General features: G+C 36.8%; 1 long non-coding RNA gene across 1 annotated transcript in view; it reads right to left on the minus strand.

The window, feature by feature from the left end:
• The window catches only part of LOC106509042, a 38,674-nt gene extending 14,422 nt beyond the window's left edge, over positions 1–24,252 (minus strand). The window contains exons 1-2 of the long non-coding RNA XR_002345718.1: positions 24,053–24,252; positions 7,496–7,631 (exon numbers count right to left, since the gene is read on the minus strand). This is a non-coding gene — a long non-coding RNA (uncharacterized LOC106509042). The remainder of the gene's footprint in view (positions 1–7,495; positions 7,632–24,052) is intronic.

Consider the following 26,535-nt stretch of genomic DNA (forward strand, 5'->3'; position numbering starts at 1 on the left):
GCTTGCCACTGGCCTTCCATTTTTGTCGATGCTAGATGGCGCTATGAGCCCAGAAGTTTCTAACGGCCCCCAAAGGGCAGAACTTAATTGTGAAATATGAGAAGGTGATTTTAAGGCTTCAAAGTAACCTATCTGTGGAGCTGAATTGCCTCCAGAGGTACATTCTTGATTTGGCTCTGTCACACTCATTTCAAAAGAAGGTTGTACCCTGAAAATACTAAAATTTTTGTGCCGATTTTTCTTGTACCTTAGGCTGTTTCTCACTTTCCCTACCCCATCCTTTTCCCGTGCCTAAACAGAGTCTAAATCTAAATCCCATATTTTCTCCTTAAATTTTAGACTCCCCTGTTCTCACTTTACAGTTGAACCAGCTGTGTTCTTAGTAAGAAGACCCGTAGCAGCCTGATAACACAAAAAATATATATATATGGAAAATCTGAACACATGAACATGGAATAAAATTCCTTAACTATCTAGATCAGGTATGTATTTCCAGCTTTTTTCTCCCCCAAGTGTACTGAAATTGCTATTTTACATGGGATGTATCAAAATTTTTTACTTCTATACATGTCCTTGCTCCTATCTGAGTACAATCCCTTTTTTGTCCCCCTAGCTGTAATTTAAAAGGCTTTTTGCTACTTATTCTTTATGCATTCATTCATAAGTTGTTTCCTCTAGGAATACTCAATGACAGTTTAAATTCAGGTCGCATGCAAAAACATCTTCTGAATTGCAACAGAATAATACTCATTATTCACTACAGCACATCTAATCTGAATTTGCATCTCCTATTCAACTCTCTGCTTGACTGCTGTCTCAAATAAAGGATAAGCTTTCTCTCTTGTTCATTTGTCAATTCCTCACAAGTAGCACAGTACACTTCATGTGGTTGCTACAACAACAGTGTTATTGTCAATGTTGGAGGACTCACAACTTTCTTCGAGGCTTAATAGTATTAACCAAGTGGTTTAAACAGTGTAAAGACAGACATTTAGATAAATGGAACAGCATAGCATTCAGTAATAAACCTACATATATATGGTCAATGGATTTTACTAAGGAACTTCAATGGATAGTATTTGCAACTAATGGGGTAAGGACAATAGAGCAGCTATATGCCAACAATAATAACAACAAAACCTTAAAATTGTCCATCCTTATTTTTGCACTTAATCCAAAAATTAATTCAGAATTTATCATAGATATAAGATGTAGCACATAAAATGTCTGAAGAAAACATAGCAAATAATGTTTGCAAATAAGCAAAGATTTTATGTACAGGAAATAAATATTATAAACCACAAAAGGGAAAAAAAAGATAAACCCTTCTCAAGCAATATTAAAATAAATTCTGTTCTTTGAAAGACTGTTAAGAAAATGACATGATGCCACAGACTTAGAGAAAATATTTTTAATACATAACTGAAATTTTATATCAATTTTATATCAATAGTTATACAATAATAGTAAAACAAGGAACTTTTTTTTGCCTGTTCTAGTGGCATGCAGAATTTTCTGGGCCAGAGATCAAACGTGCTACAGCAGTGACAATGCTGGATCCTTAGCCTGCTGAGCCACCAGGGAACTCCAAGAAACACAATTTTTAAAGTAGGAAAACAAAATACTTAAAGAGTTGGCAGACAAGCCCATGAAATATGCTCAATACCCTTGTCATTAAAAAGATGTGAATTGAAACCATCATGAGATACCACTATATACATCAACTGGAATAATTTTTAGTAAGTTAAAAATATAATGCCAAAATCAAATGCTAGGGAAGATGTGGAGCAACTGGAATTCTCATAGTTTGCTGCTGAAAATGTGAAATGGCATAGCCATTTCGTCAAGCAAATCATACATTTATTATTATATGATGTAGCAACCTTGCAATTAGGTATTTTCCCAAGAAAAAAAGGAATCTATATGTCCACAGAAATGCCGCATCTAAATGCTTATAGAAACTCTATTTATAACAGCCCAAACCTGGAAACAACCCAAATATCCAAATGGTGAAAAGATGAACAAATGCTAACACATTACTCAAAAAAGTAAAAGGAACAAACCACTGACACATGCGAAAATGTGAATGAATCTCAAAAGTCTTCATCTAAGTGACAAAAACTATACAGAAAAGATTGCATATGGGATCATTTTATTTAAAGGAGATTCTGGAAAAGGAAAAAGCAATCACGATAGATAAGATCAATAATTTCCAAGGCTGTGTGTAGGAGTACCACAAAAGGGCACAATAGAAACGTTGGGTGATGAAAAATGTTCTATCTTAATTAATGTAGTGATTACAAAACTGTACATATTTTTTGAAATACATGATTTGTCCATCAGAGAAGGATTTCAACTTAATAAACCCAGTTTGACTGAGTTATTGCCTCAATCTTCTTGTTTTCAGTCTTTCCTTCTTTAAATTATTAGCTCTCTTTAAAATGTTAAAAATGTGTGATTATCACTTTTTCATAGTAAATTTTTCCATTTTTTCCAATTTTTCAGTTTCTACTACATAGAGAGGAAATGGTAAGAGTCCTGCCTACATGATCAGACTTACCTCCTGCCCTGATGCCCAATAACAGTTATGAACAGGTCATCCTATTGCCTTGTAACCCTTGAACATCTCTATCTCTGTGTAGTCATTATCTTATTTATATAGCCTTGAAATCTTTATCTGTGCTTGTTCTGGATAAAACTGTGTCTTCCCCAAAATTTTATGTCGAAGATCTAACCCCTGCATCTCAGAATATGCATGCACTTGGGAAGAGGGAATGTAAAGAGATGATTCAATTAAATAAGGTACTTAGGGTGGAACCTACTCCAATTTACTGGTGCTTATAAGAAAATCTGACACACAGAGAGTCATCAGAAATGCTAGGACACAGAAGAAAGAGGACACACAAACACGCAAAGGAAAAAGATGATGTGAGGACACAGCAAGAAGGCAAGTCAAAGGAGAGGCCTCAGAAGAAACCAAACCTCCCAATACCTTGATCTCGGACTTCTAGCCTCCAGAACTATGAGAACATAAATTTCTGTTTTTTAGTTATAATATCTGGCATTTTGTTATGACATTCCTAGCAAATTAGTACTGTACTCTAATAATTGACTCATTCAACATCTCACTTTAGAAACTTACCCCTGACCACTCAGGACTTTCTTAAATACTTTTCCCTTGGATTAATAAAATTCACTGAGCTTAGGTTCTTTTCTCTTCCCCATTATAACTTTTTGATTGTATATCTTGCTCAGTAGTTCTGCTCTCATTTAACATTCCTCATTTTAAGAGTTAATGATGAGCACATACGAAAAATATAAACAGGCGTTATAGGTATGACACAAATACGTGAGGGAGAAACGGCAACTCTAATTGTGATGTAAATATTTGGAAATCCCTAAACACATCAGAGTGTTTCTATGGGGAGAGGTTCCAGTGGAGAGATACTTAGCCTGAGGAAGGCCAGAAACAATGGAAACAGTAAATATTCAACTTGTAAGGAAAACATGTAAAATAACAAGCTCCATTTTGCTTCTATGAAAATGAGATAATTTTTTTTTTTTTTTGTCTTTTTGCCATTTCTTGGGCCACTCTCATGACATATGGAAGTTCCCAGGTTAGGGGTCAAATTTGAGCCATAGCCACCAGCCAACGCCAGAGCCACAGCAACACAGGATCCGTGCCACGTCTACAACCTACACCACAGCTCATGGTAATGCCGGATCCTCAGCCCACTGAGCAAGGCCAGGAATCGAACCCTCAACCTCATGGTTCCTAGTTGGATTTGTTAACCCCTGAGCCACAACAGGAACTCCCTGAAAATGAGATAATTTAAAATGCTTATTCCAGAAGTTCCTATGTGGCCCAGAGGGTTAAGCATCCAGCACTCGAAGCAGCTGTGTCAGAGGCTGCAAGTGTGGCACTTGTGATCCCTGGCCTGGGAACTTTTCCACATGCCACAAATGGAGCCTAAATAAATGAATAAAATGCTTATTGCTCATTTAATTAAAAATTTGAGTAAAATATGAAAATGTTGAAATTAGTAATGCTATTATGGAAAGCCTAAATTAATGTATTCAAATATAAAAATAATAGTAGCATCATTGTACATGTTACTGGTGATTTTTATAAGGAAACAGAAACAAAATTTTAATTAATGTTTTAAATATGAATGATCTGTTTTCACACTGTGTATGTGGTAAGCCAGATGGAAATGAAAATTGGCTTGTTGACGATGGATTTTCTGTCTGAGCTATAAGTGCTATTCTTCATACTCAAACCAGTGTATTTCAGAATTCCCATTGTGGTTCAGTGGGATAGGCAACATCTCTGTAGTGCCAGAACACAGGTTATATCCCTGGCCTGGCCCAGTCAGTTAAAGGATCCAGCACTGCTTCAGCTGCGGTGAAAGTTGCAACTGCAGTTTGGATCTGATCCCTGGCCTGGGAATTCCATATGATGTCAGGCAGCCTAAAGAGAAAAGAACAACAACAACAACAAAAGGTAAAAGAAAAAAAAAATCAATGTATTTCATCTATGTATTAATTCAACACATAGGTACTTTCACCAATGAGGTCAGAGGAAATATCTTAGGTTCTGCAGATATGTAAGTAAAAGGTCAAAAGAATTCTCTGTCTCCAAGGGGTGTGCAATCTAGTTCTTGTTTTCCAGGTGCTACAAGTACAAAAGTCATGAACATGGTGCTCACAAGCGACTAGGCATCTACTGTTAACAGGATATATGGAAATGAACTTTCAAGAAGCTGATATTGTTATTTTTTGAGGTTGTCTTGTTACTCATTTATAGCAAGAATCAGCATATTCTGTGTGTGTTTTACATCTAACTGCCAGGCTGCTCCACCAAATTTGACTGCTGAAACTAGACGCCTAGTAGTTGAGAACTATCTACCTATCTCAATAGTCAACAATAAATCTTTTAAAAATTAAACTATAAAAATATAATTGTGCTAAACTACAAACAGTGTAAACTTTCTTACAGTATAAACTGTAAGGAAGTTATGTTACAGTTCATGATAAACCATCTCAACCCTTAAGTTTAGTAGTATTAAACTTTCACATCATTTTACAACCAATATCTAAAATTCTTTTCATTTTGTGAAAATAAATCTCCATGCACATTAAAAAACAACTCTTATTTCTCTTTTCCCCCAGCCCCTGGCAAGTGCCACTGGATTCACTTTATGAGTGTGACTTCTCCAGGTACTTTGCATAAAGAGATTCATACAGTATTTAAATTTTGCGACCAGTTTATTCCACTTAGCATAGTGTCCTCAAGGTTTATCCACTTTGCAGCCACCTTTGAAGGCTGGGTAATGTTCCCAAGAATGTACAAACTACTTTTGGCTTATCTGTTCATTTGTTGATGGACAGTTGTTGCTCCCACCTTTTGTTTACTGTGACTAATATTGCTATGAACATGGTTGCACAGATATCTCTTCAAGACCCTACTTTCACTTCTTTTAGGGAATACCCAGACATAGAATTGTGAGATTATGTGATAATTCTATAATTAATTTTTGAGGAAAAGCCTACTTTTTTTCCAAAGCAGCTGTATCATTTTATGCCCCCAATAATAGTGCACATGGATTCTAATTTCTGCACATCCTCACCAGAACTTATTATTTTCTGTTTGTTTGTTTTATACTAGGCATTCTAATTGGTATGAGGTGGTATCTCACTGTGGTTTTGGTTTGTGTTTTCCTAACTATTACTGATGTTGAACATCTTTTCATATATTTGTTGGCCTCTTGCCTATTTCCTTTGGATAAATGTTCACTCAAGTCTTTTGCACATTTCTTAATCAGGTTGTTTTTGTTGTTGTTGTTGAATTGAAGGAGTTCTTTATATTCTGGATTAATTCCTTATCAGATATGATTTGCACATATTTGACCCCATCCTATTGGTTGCTTTTTCAGTCTATTGATTGTGCCCCTTTATGCACAGAATTTTTAATTTTGATGTGCTCAAATTTATCTATTTTTACTTTTGCTGCCTCTGCTTTTGGTATCAGAGTCAAAAATTACTGCCAAATCAAGTGTTATTAAGCTCTCATATTTTCTCCAAGGACTTTATCATTTTAGGCCTTACATTTAGGTATTTAATACACTTGGAATTTTTTTTGTATATGGCAAAAGATCAGGGTTGAACTTTATGCTTTTGCATGTGGATAACCAGTCTTTTCCAAATGTTTTTGAAAAGGCTGTTTTTCCCTCATTGAATTATCTTGGCATCCTTGTCAAAAATCATTTGACCATATTTTCAAGGGTTTGTTTCTGAGCTCTCTATTCTATTCTATTTGACCACATGGCTGTCTTTATGCTGGTACCAAACACACTTAAGTATAAAATATTGGGAATAAATTTTGAAATCAGGAAGTATGAGACTTTTTACTTTATCCTTTTTTTTGAGATTATTTTGACTATTTAGGCCTTGTTGAGATTCCAGATGAATTTTGGAATGCAATTTTATCTTTGATAATGACCAAAGTTCTCCCTTTGACCAAAATCAAGACAGATTCCTCTGAACCTTCTCAACTAGGGCTCAACCTTTGCCTATGAAAACTCAGAATTTCAGTACAAATTATTTTGATCATTCCCCTCTCCTTATATTAAAAGACTTAAATTGATACTACCATAGTTTCTAACAATTCAATCCTTAGGTTGACTCAAGGATGCCAACAAATTTACTGTTTGTTCTAGCCAACACCTGATCTCCTTATCTTAATATATTTACTAAAAAGGGCTTATAATTTTGAATCCTTTCTATATCCCTTTGAGATATACATCTTTCAACTCAGAGGAGTCTCCCAAGGACCTGAAAACCATTCCTTTGAAATGAAATTAGGAAAGATAGGGCCTCAGTCTCCAAGTCTCTCTGGGAGGATAACACCTCAATTTCACTAATTGTCAGCCAGCAGACACAGTTGGCCTAATCGTGTTTATAGGAACTAACCCTTTTCCTTTTTTTTTTCCCTGTCCCTAACACTACTGAGCCCCTACTCACCTCCCTACCTTTACCCGCATTCTCTATTTAAATATTTTTAAATACCTAGACATCTCTGCACAAAGAGAAGCTGAGTTCACACTGGACCTTCTTCCCTATTGCAACAAATTTGATTGAAATGTCCTACCACTACTTTGCATTTTTTGATGGGTGAGGGGGGACTCGCATCTCATATTTTACTTTAAAAATCTTGGCATTTCAATAAGACCATATGATAGGTTCTTTGATTTTGGAGGCTGCACCTTGCTTTTATGGCTCACAGCTCGAGGCCATCTCCCACACAGAAGTTATTTTGAGAGTTGTATTGTCACCAGGTCAAAGGTGAGATATCATGACATTTTTTAGTGTAGTGTTCAAATAATAATGTGCTGCAGAAGGATAGAAGAATGAAAGAAACTAAGAGTCCTAGCGTAAGACAGGCAGGAAAAAAAAAGTTTAAAATTCCACTTTTTTTTTTTTTTTTGCTACTTACATTCTGTTGGCAGTTTGTTTTCATACTGAGGAATAAGATATGTGAAGTATGGAAGCCTGGGCTGATTTCCCAATCTTGCCATTTCCTCTGTGGTTTGGGGCAAGTTCCTTAACCTAATGTGCCTCCAATTTCTGATCTGTAAAATAGTAACAAGAGTCTGATATGAGATTTCAGAATTCAGAGGAGACAATCATTTTGGATATTGATACTACAGTTTCCATATCCTGGTATCTGTACTGTCGGACACGTTTTTAGGAACTTTCTGTGAATGTTCTCACTGCAGGGATGCTGGGTGTGCAAAGCAGATCTTAACACAGGTTCTGTCTCATAGGTAACTCCACAACCACGCCTTTGCATAACAGTTTTCTATTTGGGCAGTCAAAAACCAAATTCTTATGTCCATCTGTCCAAATGATAATTCAAATTTCCCTCTTGACTCGCACACAGAATCAAGCAGCAAGTTTTAGCTAATTTGGAGATGGATGAAGAAGGGACATTGCTCTCTGTGGCTTCTTCTTTCTGCACCAGTTGCTCACCAATTTAAGAATCATCTCTCAGCAAGTAACAATAAATGTTGATAGAGCCTAAGTGTATGCTAGCTACTGTTGTTAACATATATAATACCCAGAGTTCTCTTCCAGGTGGTCATGATTCTTTGTGCCATGGGACACATAATGGGGTCAGATATTTAATATCTGACTGGCAGTCTTTGATCTAATATGTGGTAAAAACAGGAAAGCCTCACAGTCAATTCCAGGGTTTCTGTAATCAGTTTTGTTTTTTTTTTTAAACCACTGACCACATTTTAGGCTCCTGTAAAATGAAAACCACACTCGATAGGTGACACTGCCTTCTGCCTATAGTAGCCCAGAATTCTCCCCAGATGCAGAAGAGGAAAGCGCAGCAGACACTGCATATTGATTCCCCTAAGATCTATCTCAGTGCACCTCATATAACTGTCCTCCAAATTCATTTATAAGAAGAAGGAAGGGTAATCATGCCAGCTCCCATGCAGACAGTGTTACTATATGAACAGGGTTGCTATATCCCACTGAGGCATGGGTCAAAGAACTATGGAAAAAAGACAAAGACACAGGAAATACCACTTGAACCTGCCCCTCAACCTTTTCATCTTCCTGCCTGCAAAAAGACAGAGGTCTTTTTTCTTTCTTTCTTACTATGGCTTCACTCTCGGCATGCAGAAATTCTCGCTCAGGCAAGGGGTAAAACTTGAAGTGCAGCTGTGGGCCTACACTACAGCCACAGCAATGCCAGATATGAGACACACCTACAACCTACACCACAACTTGTAGCAATTTGGGGAACCTTAACCCACTAGGTGAGGCCAGGGATCGAATTTGCATCCTTATGTATACTAGTCAGATTCTTAACCCGCTGAGCCACAAGGGGAACTCCAAGACAGAGTTCTTTATGTATTCCAGTCATCCTGCAAGAAGTCCAAGGATGAAAGGACTTCCCATTAGAGATGAAGGAAACAATGTGCATAAATGGCTCAAAACTCTCTTAGGGACCCATGTCTGCTTTTAAATGATTTTTTTTTGTTGTTGTTATTGTTAAATATGGCTGATAAACTTACAACATTTGGAAATAATTCAAGTAGATTTTCTTATTTATAAAATCAAAACAACAAGTATCATCAAAAGAATGAGGGACTGGGTTTCCACAAATCTCTACAGTTTCCTTTAAATCAGGGGAATATCTCTGCCCTTTGCTACCTAAATGCCACATTCTATGTAGTTTGCATGGAACGCAGGGTTGCCACTTACATGCAGCAAAATTAAGGTTAATGGTGACAGGCTCTAATAGCATAGAAATGGAAGGTGACCTTTTTTTTTTTTTTTTTTTTTTTTTTTTTGTCTTTTTGCTATTTCTTTGGGCTGCTCCCGCAGCATATGGAAGTTCCCAGGCTAGGGGTCTAATCGGAGCTGTAGCTGTCAGCCTACGCCAGAGCCACAGCAACGCGGGATCCGAGCCGCGTCTGCAACCTACACCACAGCTCATGGCAACGCGGGATCATTAACCCACTGAGCAAGGGCAGGGACTGAACCCGCAACCTCATGGTTCCTAGTCGGATTTGTTAACCACTGCGCCACAACGGGAACTCCAAAAATGGAAGGTGACCTTTTGACTAAGATCTGGTCTTTAAATTCTCTGTGTAATGTATTGACCCCAGAAACCCTGTATGAAGGCATACACTTTGTAGTAAAAATATCCACAAAGCATCCATACTTTTGCTATGTTAGTTGCTCACAACTCATAAACTGAGATCGAATGGTTCCCCACATAATAGTTTTTAGACCACTAAACAAGGATTTCATTACTTGCACAATAAACATATGCTACTGAGTCTCAGAGATGCACCTGTTAGGACACTTCCTTTAAATTTGAACGTATTGCTTTCAACACAATCCTGCTGACATTCACGGCCTCACATTGAAGGCTCTAAATAAACCCTGGTCTGCTTATTGGAGCCTTGAGCTGTTTTACCCTCTTCTTGCCTTTGTGTCTTTTGGCGGTTTGGAGTGAAGAAATCCCTGTTCAGCCCAGGCTGAGGAATCCTGTCTTCACTCACCAGGATTCCCTGCAGTCTATTCACAAAAAAACTATGTCAGAGAGCTGTCAAAGGTTCAGCCTGAAATAATGGACATTGATGATTCAGCTAAATAATAGAAAGGTGGACAAATAATTGACTAAGTCAACAAAAATAATAATCTTAAACATTCAAGAGCATAAAAGTCATTTTAACGTTATGGTAATTGACAAGGAGAAATAAATGAAAGATTAAAATTCTATTTCTACAAGACTATATTACAAAAGTATTTGTTGCATGGAACAGATGCTAACAGATGCTGAACAACATTTTTTATGTCACTGAAAACAATTTTGCTACCCTCTCAGCAAATAGCAAGAAAATAATAAATATCTATACTATAAGCCATCTGTATAAGGAACATCATACAGACATTTAAAAGATGAGATAGAATTAATCCCAGGCTCAACTCTTATATGAGGATAAAAGCAAACACTATAACAACATTCATACTAGTACAGTAAAGAAGTGTCTGGTCTCTGCATTCAGAATGGGGATCTTAATGTTTTGTCTGCACAAAGGAATGCCTTTCATAATTAAAACAAATTATGCCACACAATACAATATTCACAATATTTTTAAAGTATGAGTCTCTGAGCAAATTTTACTTCATGGCTCCTGGCAAAATCTCTGCCTCTCTCTTGTCATAGGAAATTTCTGGAAAACACTAAAAGAAGGAAAATTCAACATCTGCCTTTTCTAAACAAACAAATTCCCACTCAACTTAGTAAAGAGCAGTGATTGAATAGATTAAAAGAACTGATGAATCTTTGAAAAATTATTATTAGTGCATTTTTAAAACACAGGGACGAAAGGTATACGTAATACAAAACATGAACCTGGATGTAGATGATATTTATGTGACTTTAAAAAATGAGAATGCGGAGTTCCCGTCGTGGCTCAGTGGTTAACGAATCCGACTCAGAACCACGAGGTTGCGGGTGCGATCCCTGGCCTTGCTCAGTGGGTTAAGGATCCTGTGTTGCCATGAGCTGTGGTGTAGGTCGCAGACACAGCTCGGATCTCACTTTGCTGTAGGCTCTGGCATAGGCCAGCGGCTACTGCTCCAATTTGACCCCTAGCCTGGGAACCTCCATATGCCACAGGAGAGGCCCAAGAAATGGCAAAAAGACCCCCCAAAAAAAAAAAAAAAAAAAGAGAGAGAGAGAGAGAATGCATACATGTTAAATATATTTGCATGCCAAAACAAAAAGCAAGAACAAATATTACAAGACAAGGACTGATGTGGTAACATAGAGCAAGCAGTATGATTTTTGAACAAAGTTGTTCTTTATACAAACTCTCCAACCGGCCTCCGAGTGAGAGCAGACAGCAGCTGGTCTCGCCAGTGCCACGGACCCTGCAGAGAGACCCCCCGGCTCTGTGACGCCTGAAGAGGCTCTCAGACCGCGAGGTCCAGACAGCGCCTGGAGGGTCGTCTGAGCATGCGCACAGGGGTCTCAAGCAGCGGCTTCTCTGACAGTTCCCGGCACTGGCTATTGTTGGCCTGGAGAGAGGACATTCCCAGGGGTTCCGGAAAGAAGGGAAGGAAAAAGAGGAGATGTGGCGTGGAATAAAGGTCACCCAGACTGTACTAAAAATTTAAAGTGGAGAATGGTATTGAGATACTGCTTAACTTCAAGGATTTTAGAGACAAAAACATCAACAGCAATATGGAATCAAATCACGTCCTGTCTGGGGGAACCAAAAAAATAAAATCAGATGAAAAGGTTTTGGGTGACAGTTGAAGAAATTTTAACATGGAACAGTGATCATGAGCTTAGGGAAATAACTCCCTCGTTTTTGTTTAAAGAGGTGTAAATATGTGGTTATAGAAGAATCTGTGGAAGTGCAGGAAGAGATGTTTTATTCACTCTATCATTGTGACCTTCACACATATGCATATAGATGATTTTATAGCAATATGTTAATAATTTTGAATCTAGGTGCATGGATGTACCTGTTCGTTTTACTATTCCTTTTGCTTTTCTAAAGGAAATTTCCATTTTTATTATAAATATAAATTTTTCATTCAAGAAAAAAGCTATCTGTCAAATTATATAGTGAAATTGTAAAAGTATGATAACGCCATATATTCGAATAACTATGTAATTCACGTAAATATTTTCCAACTTTTTATAAAATAAATCATTTGGAAACTGGCCCCTTCTGTGCGCAGCTGAGGACCAGCTTTACCGCACATTTCTGATAAAGCTGCTCCCGGCTCCGGGGAGTGGACACCAGGTGGCGCTGTGAGGTGCTCGCGCGAAACCTTAGGACCAATGCATCCATCCGTCTATACTTGCGAAGTGACCCAGAAAACAGGGGCCTACTCTCAGGCGGGATGTGGAGTGTGTGAGGGTGGGCACACACAGGTGAACACAGCAGTCAGGGTCACTGCTGGTCCAGGAAACTGAAAATCCTCTGTGTCCCCTCCACTCTTGATCCTCAGCAGGGACCTCCCCAGTGGACAGGGACCATCCTCACTTGTTCAGACTGTCACCAACAGGCAGACCTCATGAGCTTGGGGTAACTGTCAAGGAACAAGACCCAGACTTTCAAAACTCCTCAACACAGGGCTTCCTCTGTGGGCTGCCCTACTTCACTTTTGGAATTTCCCTCTCTCACCTGCCCAGTCCCACCAAGCTCTGTCCTTCATGCCCCTGACATAGTCACAAGTCACTGTGCCCCACGATCCCGCAAATATATTGGCCTCTTAACCTGTCCTGGCCACGTAAGGCTTGTTTCTCCTCTCTTCTCTCTTCCTCTGGTTTGCCTCCTTCACTGCTCCTTACAGGAGTGCTTCCTCAGACGTGCTCCTCCAATAGAACTTCCCTGTGTCCCATTTCAGGTCTGATTCTGTCTTGGGAATTCCCAAGCACAGCGCTCTACCCACAGTTTAGTCTTCTGAACCCCCACTTGATTGAAATCTCAGAGACTTTGGAAGCTTGACCTGTATTGATCCCCCCTGACCTTCCTCGTGGGCAGTGGACACAGAGAGACAGAGGAGGGTCTCTTTTTACTGAAGTTTAAAACCAAAAAAGGCTATTTCAGTTTCTTTCACCATCAGTCTTGCTATCTTCGCTATAATCCCCCAGTTTCAGCAAATATGAACAGGATTTGAAGCTGAATATGCTCCCCTAGGGAGTCAGCACCACAGGATGAGTCCTGCTCCTTCCCAGACCGCCAGCCTGTTACTAAAATCACTGTAACACACAGGGCTTCTTTCCACTCCTTTGTGTTGAATTACACAAATGAATGGATTTCTCAAACTCCTCACCCATATTCTTGCCTACTTCACAATGAATCTCAATTTTCACTTGATTTCAAGAGGATTTGAACTTGAAGATTAACATATTTTGGCATTTCCCTTCTATTCTCATGCTGGGTTATGGACCCTGACTCCCACTTCAGCCTCTTTTATAGCCTCCATGTTTTCCCACCACTATTTAGGATCCTCCAGTGAAGCATGCTGCTTTTCACCTCAGCTGCACCTATTTTTTCCCTCTGGGCAATTTTGCCCTCTTAGACCAAGTGAAATCTTAGTCACAAGAGTCAGTTCTATTATGGTAGCTCTGATAAATATTTTCAGCTATTCATTAGTTGTTATAGTTTACCTATTTTGTTTATGCAATTTTTTAAATTTTGCCAAAATTGTTGTTAGTCTGATGGCATTCATGATATGGTTTTCATTGTCTGCACATGGATGAACTTGGACAGAAAGTTTCTGTTGTCATTTGCTGGCAATCATCAGCATGAAAAATTGCAGAATGGGCATCATCAGGAAAGGTGGAAGTCACAATACTGTATTTCAGAGCCTTTTATTAATTCATGTTTCACAATTATCACTCTTCATGCTACAGAGGGTAACGATGAAATATCCATGATTCTGGATCAAAATCTTCTCCAAAACAATCAGAATCAGAATGTCAAAATATTTGTAAATTAATTTATGAATTAATTTCAATTTTGTCTTCATTTTTGTGTGAACAAAAACTAAGCCTTTATAATTATTGAGGATGTTTTTACATAGTATAAAGTAAGGAGATTAGGTGTATAATAATTTAGTTGACAGATGACTTTTCTTTTGATCCATCTTACATCTTTGTTTCATTATCATAAAGTCAGTGCCCCCTTCCCCATGGAGGTGACTACAGATGGTACATGGATCATTTATGTCTTTCCTTCACTGTTACAAATGGGATTTCACTTATCTTTCTTTGTATCACTCACATTGTTTCTGATTCACCAAACTATTGCCATTCAGGAGCACATAGCCAAAGCTACAGTCATTATTGAAAAATTTCTGGAGGGATAGATCCATATGTTGTGTAAAATCTAATAGGAATTTAATATGCCTTACACATGTAAAAACAAACAATTAAAGGACACATAGATGAAGAAATTGTTTTCAAGAAGAAATAAAAACAAATAGTGATTCCTGATAGACATGGAATAATGAATGATATTAACCCTATTATTTCCCCAGCTCACTATTTAAGAAGTTTCTAGGTTGTAGTGTGACAAGGATTTAGTAGAATTTCTGAGTTGAGATATGGAACTAAAAGTCTAGAAAAGCAAGGTGGCATTATTTCCCCAACCTAGCTTCTGGGGAGGAGAGAACTAATGAGAGAGAAAATCCCGGAGAATGTAAAGATCCAGCAATGCCTGTGAGTCAGGAACTCTGCCAACAGCAGGGGGTGGGGTGGGGAAAACAACCTGAAAGGATCAGAAGTGCCTCTTGTTTACACAAGGTTGAGAATAACATCTTTCCATTAGCCAGACTGGTAAAATTCTGGAATCATAGTACATTGGATAGAGGACATGAAATTTGTCTTTCCTCAGTCATGTAGAATAATTGGTCTTAGATTGAATATGGCTCTGGATCCAACTAACTAATATTACAGGCAATATGTGGAACTATGAAACTGTTCCCAACTAAAGACTCAAAGCCAACCTCCTGAATATTTATCAGAACACAAAAATAAAAAACACCTAATAAAGAATAATTAATAATACCTGACATCCAAAAAAGTTATCAGGCATACAAAGAAACAAAATAATGACCCACAGTAGGATATAAATAGATCAATTGAAAATGATCCTGAAGTGGCACAGATGTTAGAATTGGCATTAAAACAGATACCATAACTGTATCCATACACTGAAAAAGTTTTTTTAAACTGAATTCTATAGTGCAAAGGTTAAGTAGAGGTATCATAAAAATAAAAGGCCAAAATAAAATTTCTAGATAGGAAAACTCAACAAATATTTGAGTTATATTTTAAAGATACACCAAACATAATTACACAGCAGATCAGACTTTGCAGAAGAAAATATTAGTAAACTCAGATACATGACAATAGAAAACACTCAAAATAAAAATAAAAAAAAAGAATTAACAGAAATGAAAAGGATATCAGTAAGCTGTGGGACCACTGCAAACAGCATAAATGAGAAATGGAGGAGAACACTGAGAAAAATGTATAAATCAGATTCAGCAGCTCAGTAAACTTCAAGAAAAAGGAAAATGAAGAAATCTATAAAGGCATATCAAAATCAAATTCCTTGAAATCAGTGACAAAGAAAGCGGTTAGAGAACAAAAGACAAGTTAGTTCAGATAAATAGAGATAAGGAAAACCACAGGCTTCTCACTGAAAAAAAAAACAACAAACAAGATGAGGGCTTTCTGATGTAACTAAAATGCTAAAAGAAAAAAGTCAATCTAGCATTCTATATGAAGCAAAAACATCTTTTAAAAATAAAGGAAACAAAAATAAACTCAAAATGACTGAAAGACTTCAATATAAGACAAGACACCATCAAACTCCTAGAAGAGAACATAGGCAAAACACTGTCTGACATCCACCTCATGAATATTTTCTCAGGTCAGTCTCCCAAAACAACAGAAATAAGAGCAAAAATAAACCCATGGGACCTAATCAAACTGAAAAGCAAAGGAAACCCAAAAGAAAACACAAAGACAACTTACAGAATGGGAAAAAATAGTTTCAAACTATGCAACGGACAAGGGCTTAATCTCTAGACTATACAAGCAACTTATACAACTAAACAGCAAAAAAGCCAATAACCCAATGGAAAAATGGGCAAAAGACCTGCATAGACTGTTCTCCAAGGAAGATATACAGATTGCCAACAAACACATGAAAAAGTGCTCAACATCGCTGATTATAAGAAAAATGCAAATCAAAACTACCATGAGATACCACCTCACACCAATCAGAATGGCCATCATTAATAAGTCCACAAATAACAAGTGCTGGAGGGGCTGTGGAGAAAAGGGAACCCTCCTGCACTGTTGGTGGGAATGTAAGCAAGTACAGCCACTATGGAGAACAGTTTGGAGATACCTTAGAAATCTATACACAGGGAGTTTGTTGTGGCGCAGTGGTTAACGAATCCAACTAGGAACCATGAGGTTGCGGGTTCGGTCCCTGCCCTTGCTCAGTGGGTTAACGATCTGGCATTGCCGTGAGCTGTGGTGTAGGTTGCAGATGCAGCTCGGATCCTGTGTTGCTGTGGCTCTGGCATAGGCCAATGGCTGCAGCTCTGATTCGACCCCTAGCCTGGGAACCTCCATACGCCACGGAGCGGCCCAAAGAAATAGCAAAAAGACAAAAAAAAAGGAAATCTATACACAGAACTTCCATATGACCCCACAATCCCACTCTTGGGCATATATCTGGACAAAACTCTACTTAAAAGAGACACATGCACCCGCATGTTCATTGCAGCACTATTCACAACAGCCAAGACATGGAAACAACCTAAATGTCCATGGACAGATGATTGGATTAGTAAGAAGTGGTTTATATACACGATGGAATACTACTCAGCCATAAAAAAGAATGACATAATACCACTTAAAGCAACATGGATGGAACTAGAGACTCTCATACTGAGTGAAATAAGTCAGAAAAACAAAGACAAATACCATATGATATCACATAACTGGAATCTAATATACAGCACAAATGAACTTTTCCACAGAAAAGAAAATCATGGACTTGGAGAATAGACTTGTGGCTGCCCAGGGGGGAGATGGAGGGAGTGGGAAGGATCAGGAGCTTGGGGTTATCGGATACAACTTGGAATGGATTTACAATGAGATCCTGCTGAGTAGCATTGAGAACTATGTCTAGATACTTATATTGCGACAGAACCAAGGGTGGAAAAAAAATGTATACATGTAAGTGTATCTTGGCCCCCATGCTGTACAGCGGAAAATTTAATTAATTAATTAATACAAAATAATAAAGGAAAAATTAAAGACTTTTTTATGTGTATATAATTGGGATGAATTAATCACTAATAGATCCTCACTATAATAATTATTAATTTTTAGACAGAAAACAATGCTTTATGGAAATCTGGATCTACACCAAGGAATGAAGAGCACAGAGATTATGTGAGTAAATTGCATGGGTAGGAGTTCTCATCTTGGCACAGCAGAAACAAATCTGACTAGGAACCATGAGGTTGCAGGTTTGATCCTTGGCCTCGCTCAGTGGGTTAAGGATACGGCATTGCCATGAGCTGTGGTGTAGGTCACAGACGCGGTTCGGATCTGGCATTGCTGTGGCTCTGGCGTAGGCCAGCAGCAACATCTCCAATTAGACCCCTAGCCTGGAAACCTCCATGTGCCGTGAGTGCAGCCCTAAAAGGACAAAAGACAAAAAAAAAAAAAATTGCATAAGTAAATATATGATATATTTTATAATTATTTAAATATCATTTGATATATGTTGCTATACAAAATAATTGTAATGTAGTATGGGTTACTCATGTTAAAGTAAAGCATAGTATAACAATTTCACAAAGATTAGAAAGGGAGAAATGAAATTATACTAGTTAAGCGGCTTTACCAGATTACATGAGGTGATAGGACATCACTTGAATGTTAACTTTGGTAAATTAATCATGCACATAATAAGCCCCAAATCAACCACGATATTAATTTAAAAAATAGTTATAGGTAATAAGCCTATAAAGGAGATAAAATGAAATCATTATATATACTATATTATTTCAAACAAGGCCGAAAAAGAAGGAAAAGGGATCAAAGTATATGTATGTGCCAAATAGAAAAAAAAACAAAACAATAGATTTAAATTTAACCATTTTTAGTAATAAAGCCCCTGTGCTAAACTCACAACTCAACTCACAAGCATGTAGTGGAGCAAGTAAGTTTCACAGCTGCACAAGTCATTCAAATAATATGCCACCTACCAAGAGATACAGAGGGAGTTCCCATTGTGTCACAGTGGAAATGAATCCAACTAGGAACCACGAGGTTGTGGGTTTGATCTCTGACCTCCCTCAGTGGGTTAAGGAGCCAGTGTGTCCGTGAGCTGTGGTGTAGGTCTCAGACATAGCTCAGATCCCATGTTGCTGTGACTGTGGCATAGGCTGGCGGCTATATCTCTGATTCGACCCCTAGCCTGAGAACTTTCATATGCCATGGGAGTGGCCCTAAAAAGCCAAAAAAAAAAAAATACAGAGGTAATCCTCATTGCCTTCCTCTTTCTTCAGGAAGAATCTCTTTCTTCAGAATTGGAGTGATAGGAAGGTCTACATATTAAGTACATAAAACTCAGAAAACAGAAAGGGAGTAAGACAATCAGAACATTCCTGAGCTTCCATAATAGTCCAAATTTTCTTACCATGACCTTGCCCCATCTTTGGCCACAGCATACAGTGGCTAGATGTAGGATCTCAGTCCCCAGACCAAAGATGAAATCCAGACGTCAGCAGTGTTAGCATCGAATCGTAACCACTAGACCTCCAGGGAACTACCCATGATTTTAACTTCTGGTTCAATAAAAATAAGTCCTCATTGCATCTATAAGAAAATAAGGTAGCTTTTTTTTTTAATAGCAGGTTTCTTAAAACAAAGTCAATTAGCTTGCATTGCCCCTGCTCAGCATCAAAAACCCATATAAAAGCCTCCCTGAATGCCTTTCCCAGTGGTTCTTCCTAATAGCACCTTTGTGCTTGGCTTTCTCTCCTTTCTCTTTTCTTGTTTATTATTCCTTTGTGATTAATCCTCCAGTCATGTAATTCACAAACTAGCCTTATCAAAGCAGTGTGAAAGGTTAGCTAAAGGCAAAAGACAATATTGAAATAGCTGCTAAAGCAAAATGAAATAGTTATGTACAGTTTTTCAAATGATAATTTTTCAATATATGATGTTTCTCACATTATGTCATATACAACTCTACAGATGATGCATATTGTAGTAGGAAATAATATAACTTGGCAAGACTGCAGAGATGTACAGTTGAACTTAAAGTTCAAACTCTACAGGTATATTCTGTATATGTAATAGGCCTCCAACACAGATAAATGTATAGAGTATGTGTACTTAAAAACTGTTTGTTTCAGCAAAAGAAAGAATAAAGAAAAAAAAACAGAAAAACTAAAAAACTAACTGAATAAATGCATCAAAAAACAATGTGATGATTGAGTAAACAAATTATGGCTTATCCTAACAACAGATCACATACAAACATTCGAGGTAAATCAGTAATTAATGAAGGTTGAACACACCCACAGCAAGGGACAATAGGACAATGAGAAGAGTTTATGCCTACACAGCAGTAAAGCGGATGAGGGTATAGAGAACAAAGGTGATACTGTTCTGACTCTATCACTTAATACCTTTAAAACCTTTCACCACTTACACTACCTACCCCATCACTAGTATACTCATCTCTGCAGTGTGTATAATACACATCATGTATTTTTAAATGAGTAATGTTCTAATCAAATAAAAAACACTAATTATAATTTGTGGAAATACCACAGTGTAGCTGAAAATAAAACAATTTTCTATGTTTGGTGTCAACTTAAGTCTATATGTGAAAACATTCAGAGAAATACATGTACATGTATTTCACAAGCAGAGGTCTGAAGAAAAAGAACATCAAAGTATGAATGTTAGTGGTTTCTGTTCTTTCACTATGTAACTTTTGTGTAGATATAATTTGAACTTCTGTCAACAAAATTTATTCCTTCAAAAATGGGAAAGTTGGAGTTCCGATCATGGCTCGGTGGTTAACAAAGCTGACTAGTAACTATAAGATTGCGGGTTCGACCCCCGGCCTTGCTCAGTGGGTTAAGGATCTGGTATTGCCATGAGTTGTGGCGTAGGTCACAGACACGACTTCGATCTGCCATTGCTGTGGCTCTGGCGTAGGCTGGCAACTACAGATGTGATTAGACCCCTAGCCTGGGAATCTCCATATGCTGCAGGTTCGGTCTTAGAAAAGACAAAAAAAGGGGGGGGTTAACACAGCAAAACAATTATGCATACAGTTGTGAATATTCTATATAGGAAACTGATGTAGGGTTATCAAAACAATAGCTGAACATCAATATCAAATGTCGAAATAGGAATTTTGAGTTATAGTCTTTTTTTTTCCCTGCTTCTTCTTCTCCTTTGTCTTTTTCTATGTCATTTTATATATATATATATATATATATATATATATATATAATCAAGAAAGTAAATTCCAAATAACTTACAACACATAAAGGCAAAGAGAAACCTAGACTTCTTTTGTGTGGTGCACTATAAAACAGATTTCTACAACAGACATAGAACCCGAGCTAGAATATAGTACAAGAGGAACAAAGGTAGGGTAACCTGAAACAAAATTCTTAAATCTAGTAGGTCCAAGGTTAGATTATGGGGTAGTGGTTAAGAGGAGGGGCTGTAAATGGAAGAGGTTCAAAAGAAATGTCTGATAGCTGTTTTAAAATAAATAAAACAAACCAAAACTGTAAACTGTTACAATTTAATTAAAATTGAATTTAACAGATTGAGGGTAAAATCACACAAAATTTAAAAATGGAAGCAAAATTTTAAATCTACAATAATCACAGATTTCTTAAAATGTGTAAAACTCTGTATTCCCCACCCCCTAACCTGTGCGCGCCAAGGTATTGCAGTGGGAGAAAAAGTCTGCAAAACACTAACATAATCAGTATCCAAAACACTTCCACATCAATTTAAATTAAAATACCCAAACAAATCTTGACTGATGGAATTAAGCTAAATATAAAAAGCCCTGATATTAACAAGGAATACTTGGAACAACTTTAAGGGCTTTCATATAAATATAAAATGCAATGGATATTAAAGATAGGCTTTCACATTTTCCAGGGAAAGCCAAAACCTCCATTTGCTGATAATCAAATATCAAAATTTGGGGGTCCAAACTCTCGGGAGAAACCAGTGGCGGGCAGTAATCAGCGATACCCAGCGGCTCGGATTCCATTCCTCGACAAAACAGACCCACGGGAAATTCCCAGCACGGCGCCTTAAATCTGGGCAGTGTACTTAAACCTGGGCCGAAGGCCAAGAGATGGAAGCCGGGAAGGACAAAAGTGCTTCACCTCGTCCCGTTTGCCAAAGCAGAACAGATGATAATAGGATTGGCACTTGCGGGTTGCCATTATCTCAAGTCATGTGACCTTCCCACAGCTCTCAGTGAGTGAGCCAGTGTGCAGGATCGAGGCTCTTCTCTTAGGCAGTGGCTTGCAGGGCTAGCTGATGGTAGCATTCTGGGGTCAGTGTCCAGAGAAGGACCCTTAATGTAGTGTTCGGTCTGGGTTATTCATAAGTCAGACACACACACACTCACACTCAGAGATACACACACACTCTTTACACACACACACACTCTCTCTCTTTACAGAAGGCTCTGCCCCCCTCCACGATCAATTTCCACACCCTTGCTATTTTCCAGCGTAGTAAAATACTGTAAAGTGCTTTCCTTCTACCACTGCTTAAAAGACAAAATTTATCAGTTTATAGATTCTCTAGCTGCATTCTTACAGGTTGTAAGTCTGAAATGCTGGATTTAAAATGTCAGGAGAACAACTTACAAAGCAGACGCCTGAAGATATTTAGGCAAATGTCGCAGAATCAGCAAAAGCACAGTAAAAAGTACTCCAAAAGGTTAAAAGAAAATAGCACTGTTCTACACCTTTCATGGGATTGCTGTTCTTGTCTTCACTGAATATATTTACTATAAAATAAAGAACTTGGCTTAAAAATGAACTTAAAAATACATCTGTTTTTTATTATATAGTATAGTTGACTTACAATGTTGTGTTTATTTCAGGTGTACAGCAAAGTGATTAGTGCCTGTATGTGTGTGTTTGTATGTATATATATTCCTTTAGATGGTTTTCCATCATAGATCATTATAAGATATTAAATATGGTTCCTAATACCATACAATAAGTCCCAGTTTATTATCTGTTGTTCATCTAAAAATGAACTTTTAATTAAAATCCACAATCTAGAGCAAATAGATAATGCAAAGATTTTAATGTTATCAAGTATTCATTCATAAAATAAACTTAGATGTATTTGCCATATGTATACATAATCCAACATGTAATAATACATATGTTTAAAGTGAAAAACAGCAGTAAAATACTTCTCCTAATATAGATGCTCACATGAAATCCAAGAATAATAAAGATTTGTTTTTTTTAAATTAAAACTAGTACTAATATCCATATATATTAAGGTAATATTACAAAAATAGACAAACATTTGGAAAATGTGTGCTATATGTGTAGGGTGCTATTCAGTGTAATATTCACTACATACTGGTCTAAAATTAGAAATAAAGTAAAATAAAATCAACTTATCTTTAAACATGTATTGAGTCATATGAACAAGTTGTTTTCAGAAAAGAAAACAAAATAAATAAAACAATTTAAAAACTATATTTTCTCAACAAGACTAAAGTAAACTATTATTAGACACCTTGTTGATTGGAGGCAAAATAAATCGCTAGTATCCAGGTTTGAGAACTGCATATTTGGTACACATTTTAGGGTAGTTTTTTGACGGAGCAATTCTACATTTACCAAAGAGTTAACTTTACAAGAATGTTCTGTGAAGAATTTTCTGTAAAAGTGGAAAATAAGAAATAAAGTAAATCTTTATCATCAAGGCATAGAAAAATTAATGTGCATACATAATTTGGAATGCAAAATGCTGACAAAAATAATGCAGCTGTAAATCTAGTGACACAGAAAAGCACTATATGTACTGAAAGTAAAATCAATTTGGAAATAAAATGTGAATTTCACATATGTATCTATATCTATTAAATACACAGAATTATACATGTTAAATATATAGGGATATATACATATGTATATATATATATATATTTGCAGGTGTTAAGAACAAATTTCATATCTATATATCTAAATTTGTATTTCCATAGGGGTAAATATAAGCAAAGATTATGTTTCATATATTTGCAAATATCTTGAAAAACCTGAATGTATACACAAGTTTAAAAGTATAGAATGAAATAATAAAGTATAGTTAAGTTTTTATAAGCTGTATTTTTAAGTGTTTATAGTAATCTATAATTTAAAAAGTATTCTAGCAGCAACATGGATGCAACTAGAATACCTTTTAAATTATAGATTTCTATAAACATTAACAAAATTACAGAAGTTTGGTACAAAAAATTAATTATACATGGTATTTTTTTTTCCAATGGCACAAATGAACCTATCTACAAAACAGAAAGAGACTCACAGACCTAGAGAACAGACTTGTGGTCGCCAAGGGGGAGGAAAGTGGAGGGAGTGGGATGGACTGGGGTTTGGGGGTAATAGCTGTAAACAATTACATTTAGAATGGCTGTATAGTGAGATCATAGCACAAGGAACTATATACAATCTCTTGGGATAGAATATGATGGAAGATAATATGAGGACAATAAAGAGTGTGTGTGTGAGAGAGAGAGAGAGAGACGAGAGAGAGACGGTCACTTTGTCGTTAAGCAGAAATTGGCACATTGTAAATCCACTATAATAAAAATGAATTTTATAAATATAAAACAAAGGGTATTCTAATACTCTCTTAACTAAAGTCACTCACCAGTGATTCCTTGGATTCTTGATTCCTCTCCTCACAATAATTATTACCATCTTAAGCAGCTGCTGGGAGCCTGGGTCTCTGCAACTTAATTTTATCCTCCTCCCCTGTTTCCATTTCTGGATGACAGATGGCGCTACAACACGGGTCTTTGATAATTCTAACACTGACATCCTCAGGTGTGAATGAGGTGAATTTTAACTAGGAAAAGGAGTTGTTCTTGGGCTCAAATGTTTCCTTTGTGGATAGGATACGGATGTAATTTTTTACAGACAGATTTCAAGGGTTTTAGCAACGGAGCGTATAGGGCATTCTCCACGTGCTGAGAGAAGGTTGCAAAAAAAGAAAAAAAATAGTCTGCAGAAGATGGTTCCCTTTATAATCCAACGTGGTTTTTTTTTTGTTTTTTTTGTTTTTTTTTTCTGGGCTTGGGAGTTTTCGTAAATCTCAAAGTCCCAGGAACATTAATTCAATAAAAAGGGGATTCAGGAGGGGAAAAAAATTTTTTTTTATGGCACACATTGATTGGACTACAGAGGAAAAGGCCCAAGGAGGCATTAGAAGATGTACTGGAAATCTGTAATAATAATACAAAAGCAAAAAAAAAAAAAAAAAAAAAAAAAAAAAAAAAAAAAAAGAAGTGGAAGATTTGAAATGAGGACAACCACTAAAAAAAGCTAAATTTTGGAGCCCAAGAAAGTTTCCTTAATCTTGCAATTTTTAAGTTAAGAAAAAAAAAAAAAACTTTGTAAAAGCCACTTTATTTTAGAATATTTCCAACGGATTATGGGTTTACAGAAGCCCCTGACTCATGATTTTACTAATGCATTTCTTACATCTGGAAGGTCTACAAGTGCTGGTGAAAAGGGATGATGGGAAGTATTATAAAACTGAATCTGACCCAAAAATATATAAAAATTAATACATTGTAAGTAGGATATTTCAAATGAAAAAAAAAAAGGAGTGAAGAGTTTATTTTCAAAGAAAAGTACTGTTGGAGTAAGCAAGTGCATAAAAACAAAACAAAACATGGGGACATGTCAAAGGGTACAGAAGCTGGCCTGAAGGAGGCAGATTTGCAAAATATGCAACAAAACAATGTTGGATTTTATCCCTAAACATAAAACAAATATCCATGAGTTTGGACTTACATATACAGTTTAATAAGCAAACAAATGAGGAAATAAATATTTTCATGTAGAAGAACCCTGAATAGTTTATGCAGAAACTCTTCCCATGACAAGCCAGTAGAACACTATCCTCCACTTTCTAAATGTGGGCACCTCATAGTGACTTACTTCCAAAGAATATAACATGAAAAGGGGGAAAAAGGAATAACTTCACGGTGGAAAAAAACCTGACAAACACTACCTCAGCCAGGAGTTCATAAGCTAAGTCAGACTGATAGAATACCATGGATGTGACCGAAATAATACTTTTCATCTGTGATCCACCTCCCCTAAATCTGCAGATCCAGTCCAAATGTGAGGAAAACCATCAACTAAAGACCTGTTGAGGGACATTTCACAAAATACTTGCTTGGTAGTTCTCAAAAGTGTCAAATTCATCAAAAACAAGGATATTTAGAGAATGTTTCATGGTCTAGAGGAGACTAAAGAGACATGATAAGTAAATGTAATGTAGTGTCCTGGATAGGATCCTGGAAAGATAAAGCATGGTTAAGTTAAGAAGCGAAACACGAAGGACATAGAATGTAGAATGATTTTTAGTTAATAATAATGTATCAATATTGGTTTACTAATTATAATAAATATATCATACTTACACAAAATTTTAAAAATAGAAACTCTGAATAAGAACACAGGGACTCTGTACTATCATTACAGGTTTTTATAATCTCAGAACTGTTTTTTCAGAAATAAATAAAGGATTTAGACCAAATGAGTAAAATGAAAATCATGAGTCCATACAGATATAAACAACAAATGACTGAGGGTGAAAGGAAAACTCTTCTTGATATTAAGATACAAACTAAGAAAGGTGTTAAGAAGGAATTAGAAAGTCATCCATTTGAGCTAAAACAGTGAGTGAAAGTATGACTAGGAACAGACCATTTATAGATTGAAGTATCTCCTCACAAGTTATTTTTTTTACTAATTAAAAGGAGGAAACTCTAATTATGGAGAAACTTAACTTTCCATTTGAATCTAGTAATCAAAGTTAGTATCACCAATATTGCCTTGTACCAACATTACAAGACTCTTGAAATGATGCTTTGAGAAGGACCCAGCATCAGTCCTTCTAAAAATGTGTAACATAAATCTAACCATGGGCAACATCATATTAGCACAAATAAAATGATATTTTACAAAACAGCTGACCAGGACACTTCAAAAACATAAAAGTCAAGAATCACAAAGAGGGAGTTCCTGTCATGGCTCAGTGGAAACGAATCTGATGAGAAACCATGAGGATGAAAGTTCAATCCCTGACTTCGCTCAGTGGGTTAAGGATCCGATGTTGCT

This window comes from Sus scrofa, chromosome 1, assembly GCF_000003025.6.
Source record: "Sus scrofa isolate TJ Tabasco breed Duroc chromosome 1, Sscrofa11.1, whole genome shotgun sequence".
NCBI classification, from domain to species: Eukaryota; Metazoa; Chordata; class Mammalia; order Artiodactyla; family Suidae; genus Sus; species Sus scrofa.